This window comes from Mesoplodon mirus (assembly GCF_964341445.2).
Source record: "Mesoplodon mirus genome assembly, chromosome: 6".
Classification (NCBI taxonomy): Eukaryota; Metazoa; Chordata; class Mammalia; order Artiodactyla; family Ziphiidae; genus Mesoplodon; species Mesoplodon mirus.
In genome coordinates this window covers 139,497,906-139,503,905 of record NC_138982.1, presented here as the reverse complement: position 1 = coordinate 139,503,905, position 6,000 = coordinate 139,497,906, and the positions used below count along the sequence as shown (strand labels likewise).

Here is a 6,000-nt window from a genome sequence, read left to right as displayed (position 1 = left end):
GAAGGAATATAAATGTATATGAAAAGAATTGGGGTCCTTGATCTATAAATAACTCTTATAAATAAACAGTAAACAGTAAAAAGACTAAGGCTCTGAATGGCAAACGACTTAACCATTCTGGGTCCTAGTTTCCCTACCTATAGCAGAGGTGTTATTACACTAACCCTGTTCCTTTAGGATTGTTATAAAGTTTAAACGAGATACCACAAGTTGACATGCAGAATAGAACCTGGTACATAACATGCACTTTTTAAAAAATATGAGCTTCTGTTTCTATCATCGGTGTCATTATGACATACTGTGTTTAAACTTACTTGTTACAATATACAGAAAAAAGTCATTAGTATATAGCTTAAATAATTATCATCAATTGAACCTGTGGGACAAGAAAAATAAAACTTGCCCTCATTCCAGAAACCCCCACCACCACTCTGTGGCCCCTCCCAATCAATACCTAAAAAAGTTACTAGTATCTTGACCTCCAAAAACAGATTAGTTTTAACTTCATATAAATGAGTTTGTTTGCTTAATGTCAGGCTTATGAACTGTAGCTTGTTCATTGTCATTACTTTATCCACCCAACTTTTGACTGACATGGGGTTATTTCCAGTTCAGAGCTATTACGCATACTGCCACTAGGAAGATTCTTAAGTGATTTTCGGTATATACAGAGATGCTGTTCTGTGGGTTTTTTCCAGTTTGTTTAATCAATCTATTTTTCCCCTAGTAGTTTATGAAAATTCCCTGTGCTCCATTCCTTCACTGACACTTGGAACCATCAGTATTTCTAATTTCAGCCACTGCAGTAGGTGTGTACTCCACTGTGATTTTAATGTGTATTTTCCTTGTGACTATGAGCATCTTTTCATTTATCAGCCACTTGGGTATCCACTTAGGTGAAATGCCCATTCAGATTGTATTTCAATTTTTCTACCAAGAGAGTCTTTTTCTTATAAATATCTAAAGCCTAAAAAAATTAGATTTTTTAACATATTTTGGATATAAGCCCCTTATTGGTTATAGATGGTTTACACTGTCACTCTCTTAATGGTATTTCTTAAATTAACTAATTTATTTTATTTATTTTTTGGCTGTGTTGGGTCTTTGTTGCTGTGCACGGGCTTTCTCTAGTTGCAGCAAGCGGGGGCTACCCTTCACTGCGGTGCGTGGACCTCTCATTGCAGTGGCTCCTCTTGTTGCAGAGCACGGGCTTCAGCAGTTGTGGCTCACGGGCTCAGTAGTTGTGGCTCGTGGGCTTAGTTGCTCTGCAGCATGTGGGATCTTCCCAGAACAGGGCTCAAACCCATGTCCTCTGCATTGGCAGATGGATTCTTAACCACTGCGCCACCAAGGAAGTCCCTTAATGGTATTTTTGGACGAACACAATCTTTTAATGTTACCAACTTCTGGTTTAAAATTAGTACCTTTGGTGTCTGTTTAAGAAATCTTTCCTTTATACCAAAGTCATGAAGAAATTCTATGTTATCTTCCAGAAGTTGGGTTTTACCATTCACATCTAAAGATGAGCAGTGCTCTTGGATCTGATTTCTGTGTGTTTTCGATAGCAATCAAGTTTCATTTCCCCCCCAAATGGACATCCAATTAACCCAGAACCAATTATTAAAAGGAAACTTTCCCCAATGCCCTGTAATGTCAACTTTATCAAAAATCACATACTCATACACACTTGGATCTGTTTTTGGATGCTTTATTCTGTTATGCTGGATAAAGACTTACCTAGATTTCTTACACCTTTGTGTAAGAACCAAACATTGTCTAAAGTATGATAGCTTCAGAAGTTGTAATATGTAGTAAAGAATTTTTTTCTTCTACAAGAATGTTTTGGCTATTCTTAGCCCTCTCTGTGTCTATGTTTTAGAATTAGCTCATCCAATGTACCAAGACAAATAAACACGTGCTGGGATTTCGGTTGCAACTGCACTGTCTGGAACAGCGCTGTCCAACAGAAGGTTCTGCAGTGATGGATTTATCTGCACTGTTTAGTACGTAGCTACTGGCACAACCGGGCACTTGAACAGTCTTCTTTTTCCCCCTTCCCAATCTTTACTCTTCACTTTGCCGTATTCTACTTGCTGCCACCTTCAGTACAGTGGTGATTAGAGGAGGAGGTACAGGCTCTGCTGTCTTACACCCAATCTCAGAAGGAAAGTTTCTGTATTTCTCCAGTATTGTGGCTGCTCTAGGTATTTAGCTGATAGCCACTATCAGGTTAACGAAGCTCCCTTCTAGCCCCAGTGTGCTAAATAAAACCTTTTTCTCGTGAACTGATGCTGAATTTTATTAAATGCTTTGTCTGAACTCCACTGAAATGACATGCATTTTCTTATTTACTTGGTTAATGTGGTGAAATACACTGATTGGTTTATGAATGTTAAATCAACTGCGGCATTCCTGGAATACAATTTGGTCATGATTATCCTTTTGTAGTAAATTCACTGGTGACATCATCTGGACGTGCAGCTTTCTTTGTGGGTAGGTTTTTCAATTAAATTTCTTAAATATGACTCTTCAGATTTTACATTTTCTGGTGTGTCTATTTTGGTAGGCTGTATGTTTCCAATACTATGTTTACTTCACCTAAATTTCAAATGCATCGTTATCAACTTCTTCATGATATCCTCTCTTTCAATCAGTGTAGATATAACTGTACTGACAGCCCCTTCACCCAAGATTGGTTAAAAAGTCCTTCTCTTTTCTTCTTTGTGATCAGTCTAATCAAAGGTTTATTAATTTTATTAAGTATTCCTCTTTTACTTGTATTTTCTATTTCTGTACTTATCTTATTCCACCAGTTAGCCAGTTGGCCATACTTAAAATCTCCCATTTAGGTCATGTACTGCATTACATAAATTGAAAGTTTTTATACCTTCCTGATGAATAAGACCTTTTATCATTATAAACTGCCCCTGTTTGTTTCCAATAATGCTTTTCACCTTGTCTGACATTAGCATGACTACACCAAGCCTACCTCTTAATCTTTGTGTGGTATGTCTTTTGTTCATCCTTTTACTTTCAACCTTCGTTTCCTTATATTTTAGGTTTGTTTCTTGTTAAACAGTATGCAGTTGGGTTTAATTCATGTATGAACACTAATAACCTTTCTATACTTATTCCAACTGTTTTATGTTCCTTTCTTACCTTCTGCTGGATTAAACTTTATATGCCCTCCTTGCACGCAGATTATTTTTTTTAAGTTATCTTATACATTACAATATGGATTATAGATCCTTGACTCACCAAGATCTAATTACTCCTTTAATTTGTATACTATTGTTGACTTGCATATGTATACACACACACACACACCACAAACACACAATCACAAGACAGTGACTAATCATCCAGCATGAGTAGAATCAGACTCAAGAATACATTTTGGGTGACAGATCAATAACTTTTTGATATCCAGACAGCCATGAAAGAAATACAATGAACTGGATAGCTGCTGCTTGATTATTACTGTTACAACTATCCTCCTATAATACTTGTTTCATTTTCTGAATCTAGATCTAGTCAATTACATGTACTAAATTCAACAAGCACTCACTGAGGGGTAACAAAGGCATTGTTTTGTGGGGGTGACAATGCCATCCACGATCTATAACAGTGAGTCTCAAACTTTAACGTGCTTACAAATCGCCTTTGAATCTTGTTAAAACTGCAGACTGACTCAGTAGATCTAGAGTAGGGCCTGAGAGTCTAATAAGCCACCAGATGATGCCAATGCTGCTTTGAATAACATCTAAAAAAATTTAACTGCTCATCTTAAGAAAGCTACCTTCCAACTAATGCAAGTAGCAGAGAGTCCAAAAACAGGCTATTTTCTGACTACACAATACACCATAAGGCTTTTCCCCCCACATTTTGGGGTTTGTGGGTTGTTTTTTTTTTAAAGACTAAAACACATTCCCGTCCTAAGAGTGGTATGGTGGGTGACAAAGAATCTGATTTTCCTTTAAAATTTGCTGTAGGTAATCTAAATGTGGGTCAACAAGAAGTAACTATGTTTTTCACTTGTGTGATTTTTTTTTGGCTGCATTGGGTCTTCGCTGCTGAGCGTGGGCTTTCTCTAGTTGCGGCGAGCGGGGGCTACTCTTTGTTGCGGTGAACGGGCTTCTCATTGCGGTGGCTTCTCTTGTTGCGGAGAACGGGCTCTAGGCGCGTGGGCTTCAGTAGTCCAGACACAGAGGTTCAGTAGTTGTGGCGCAGGGGCTTAGTTGCTCCGTGGCCTGTAGGATCTTCCAGGACCAGGGCTTGAACCTGTGTCCCCTGCGTCAGCAGGCAGATTCTTAACCACTGTGCCACCAGGGAAGTCCCTGTGGGATTTTTTTTTAAGCTATTTACTACACCATCTGTTCATCTGTTTACTATAAAATCTATTATAACTACTTAGTAACATTACCAGCTACTTAGCGAAGTGAAAGAAAGATTAAGCTTCTAGCACTAAGGCCTGGTATATAGGTGGTGTCTGCCACATGCTCACTGTCTCCTTTCTTAGCTCAACTGCTGCGTGTGAAATCCAGAAAGAGACTCAAGTTTAGTTTCCTCCCACAATGCCAGAAAGTATTTAAGGTATTCACTCATTCATTCCTCTCCTATAATAAGACTCCAAGAAGACAAACTAATATGGGAATTTCTTGTCAACCTCATTTTATAATTAAGCAAATCACCATGGTTTTTATTCTTTCTGAAGTTTCCATCTTCCTTTTTTTTTTTTTTTTTTTTTTTTTTTTTTTTTTTTTGCGGTACGCAGGCCTCTCGCTGTTGTGGCCTCTCCCGTTGCGGAGCACAGGCTCTGGATGCACAGGCTCAGCAGCCATGGCTCACGGGCCAAGCCGCTCTGCGGCATGTGGGATCTTCCCGGACCAGGGCACGAACCCGTGTCCCCTGCATCGGTAGGCAGACTCTCAACCACTGTGCCACCAGGGAAGCCCCCATCTTCCTTTTTAAATCTAAATGTTAATGAGGAAATAGACTCAGTTCATCCTGTAACAGAGATGATGATAAAGAATTAGGCTGAACTATATGAAATTGCTGATATTAGACCTCCTTTGGCCTACAAAACAGCAATTTCATATGGTTTAATTTAACCTGTTCTGCCATATTATATATAACCCTTATTCAACTAAATTAAAAATATTTTAGCCCAAGAATGTATCATAAATACATGTTGCAATAGCAGATATTTTAATTTAATGATAAACTTATAAAACTTAATTCAGAATTATCTTTTTTTTTAAACATCTTTATTGGAGTATAATTGCTTTACAAGGGTGTGTTAGTTTCTGCTTCAAAATCATTTCTTGGAGTTCAACTCCAATGTAATATTTTAAATTGCTGCCAAATAGTATAAAAGGCAAGTTGGAGAAAAGTATGCATGTAAGGTCCTGTCTTCATTTTTTATATCCTTCTGAACTCTATGGATCTTTTTAACCATAAGCATATCTTCATAAATTTTAAAAGTTCATAAAAATGTTGGTAAATAGTTTATTAAAAAATGAAGCAGACGGCTTCCTTGGTGGCACAGTGGTTGAGAATCTGCCTGCCAATGCAGGGGACACAGGTTCGAGCCCTGGTCTGGGAAGATCCCACATGCCGCGGAGCAACTGGGCCCCTGAGCCACTACTACTGAGCCTGCGCGTCTGGAGCCTGTGCTCCGCAACAAGAGAGGCCACGACAGTTGAGAGGCCCGCGCACCGTGATGAAGAGTGGCCCCCGCTTGCCACAACTAGAGAAAGCCCTCGCACAGAAACGAAGACCCAACACAGCCATAAATAAATAAATAAAATTTTAAAAATGAAGCAGCTTCCTCACTATGTTCTAAAAAGAAACTTTAACAACTAGAGACCGTAACACTACCAGAGATTAGCACTGATTCTAGAGAGAAACATTCCATGAACAGATCTCAGAGACTGAGAGACGGCAAGACAGAGGCAGAAGTAGACACAGAGGAAACACCAAACAGAAAAGCCTGGGAGA

General features: G+C 38.8%; 1 protein-coding gene across 7 annotated transcripts in view; it reads right to left on the bottom strand.

Moving 5' to 3' along the window:
* The window catches only part of DYRK1A (dual specificity tyrosine phosphorylation regulated kinase 1A), a 144,363-nt gene that overhangs the window by 41,446 nt on the left and 96,917 nt on the right, over positions 1–6,000 (bottom strand). The window lies entirely within an intron of this gene.